Below are 2500 nucleotides of genomic sequence, written 5' to 3' on the forward strand. Positions count from 1 at the left end.
AGCCAGTGCTTTGACACGTGGGCTGCTGACCACGCCCTTGGGATACTACGACTGTACTACGAGAACAAGGGCAGGGAAGGTACCTCGAGGACTCTGTGCTTCCTCGTCTAGGCTTCGTAAAATACCCGGAAGCCAGCGGGGCATTTCTTAAGAGCCCCAAGTCTTTGTTTGTTTTTTTTTCCTCGAGGTACAGGGAGGAACTACACCAAGTACCGAAAGGGTTACCCCGAAGGTTGAGGGAATTACAGCCTAATCGTCTTCTCTTTTTTCTTGTAGTGTGCATGCCGGCCAGCCATGATTATCAATCTCGTTTTCCCTTTTGCACCATACCCAGTATCTCCTGATGAAAGAATGGAATGGAACGTTAACATGATAGATACACTTCTTATGTAACTGAAGGTAGGGTACAGACTGAAGAATCGTTCATGTACCAAATAACAGCGAGGAAAACGAAAACAGAAACGAGAAGTCAACCATCGCTTGGTTGTATTTCTGTGGAAATGTAATTGGAATAAACTGACCACAATTTATTTATTCATTCATTTATAAAATGGTGATTTGATATCACCAGCCCGAGCAAAGTTTAAGAAACTATTGAGACAGACGAAATGAGCTATTGCTATTTTTTTTTTATCATCATGTAATTCTTCGTCACTATTTTTTTTTCTTTCGATTCTCTAAAATTATATTCCTCCTTTAATCAGTCGGTTTGCATCGTTAATATCTGGAATGCCTACATACATACGGGGATGAAGATGAAACTGGAGGAGTGAGCAAACGCCCAAATTGATCGTGGAATGATCCGCTCTTGTTCAATATATCACAGACGAATGTCTATGGAATGTTAAAAAACATAGTCAGTTCAATGGAATATCGTCGTTAATTAATATAAAAAGATAGGGGAAAAATATATACATAATAAAAAACAAAAACAAAAAAACAATAAAAAAAAAAACATCGTAACAATATGTTACTCGTATCAAACCTGGAATTCTGGAAATAATATAACAGAATCAACAATTCAAATCCTAGCCTCCATGCTAGAATTTTTTCTCCATTTTTACTTATCCATTTATAAATTCATCTAAAATTATTCTCACTGGGTTTCGATCGTTCGTCAGGGAGTTTCGTGTTTTAAGAGTCCATAAAAATCTCGGTCACCAACGGGAAAGTCATCTCAGGGGAGGTAAAGCCATTTTTATATGTTTTTTTTTTTTTATATGCAATAGATTTTCGTACCTTATTCACGATGAAAGCGATATTAATTCATGATAATGTTGCAAATATTAGCGAAGGAAATGTCAACAAATATCACACATAACACCGATGTATAGGTGGTTATCATAGAGGAGGGAGGGGGGGGACACAGCGAAGGAAGGAGAGAGAACGTATTTGTGGGATTCGAACCCTCATTTGAACGCGAGTGAGGAGTCGAGTTCCCTGTCTAATGGTATCCGAAACCTTTTGTTTTCAAACGGACTTCATCGCCGCTCTTCGGAAAAAAAGAGAGGAACACGGATTCGCTGCCGTTCGAAACACTGGATAGAGTTGGGTGGTAGAGGATGGGAGAGGGTGGAGGGTGGGTGGGGCGGGGGGCGAAATCTTGTTACTGATTCCAACGGGATATAAACAGAAAGGCAGGACATGGAGAGCTATATATAAAAAGGTATATCCTGCTTTTTATAAGATCACCTTAGGGAAATAAACGGTCATGGTACACATGTACGATGTAATTCTATATATGGAAGTACTGGAGTTTCTTTTTCTTTTTTTATTTGGGGGGGGAGGGGAGGGGGTTGTGGAATTCTTGGTCTCGTGTGTCAACGATGATGTGTTGAGCAGGATATAGTATTCTCATATCGTTAATTGGTGTATCTAGAATAATGAATCAAGGTGATGATAAAGCGTCTTGAAGATCGATGGATATTTCAAGATTATCGTAAAACTTGTAAATAGAAAATAAGGTTATACATATATATATATTCACTTTCACAAAGTTATGTTTTTTTTTTCTTCTTTCTTTCCTTTATATTTTGTCGTGATTTCTTTTCTCTCTATAATTCGCCTCTAAACCGTCTCGGAATTCTAGAGAAACTCTCGATTTCTCTATTTGTTTTTCTTCGACCTTCATTTATCCTTTATCATCTGTTCCTCTTCTCACTGGGATCCTTTTCATCCATCGTCGAATTGCTATTGACACGTTTTAATAAAGCATGAATACTGCAAGCCCATCACAGACTATTGACATGAGACAATTCCCAATATATTCTTCTTCTTCGTCTTCTCCTTTTCTTTTTCCTTTTCCCCTTCTTCTCTTTTCTCCTTCTCCCCATTCTTCTCCTTCGTTCCCTCTTTCAACGGTATTCCTATGAAGGGTGATGTGGATGTGATGCGATGTAGACTTCGGGTAATTCTCTGCGCTCATCACCAATACTGAACAAACACCAAGAACATCAAGAAGGGTAATGTGTTGTTGAGATTCTGGTTGAGATTCTGGTTG

General features: G+C 38.7%; 1 protein-coding gene across 1 annotated transcript in view; it reads right to left on the reverse strand.

Annotated features, from left to right (window-relative positions):
* Window positions 1–1782: 1782 nt before the first annotated feature.
* The window catches only part of LOC122249536 (protein O-mannosyl-transferase TMTC2), a gene marked incomplete at its 5' end in the record, with an annotated part of 54213 nt that continues 53495 nt past the window's right edge, over window positions 1783–2500 (reverse strand). The window contains 1 exon segment of the mRNA XM_086541561.1: window positions 1783–2500. This exon segment is cut by the window's right edge and continues 191 nt beyond it.

The sequence above is a fragment of the Penaeus japonicus genome, unplaced genomic scaffold (assembly GCF_977035675.1).
Source record: "Penaeus japonicus unplaced genomic scaffold, GWHDUDI00000001_assembly GWHDUDI00000011, whole genome shotgun sequence".
Classification (NCBI taxonomy): Eukaryota; Metazoa; Arthropoda; class Malacostraca; order Decapoda; family Penaeidae; genus Penaeus; species Penaeus japonicus.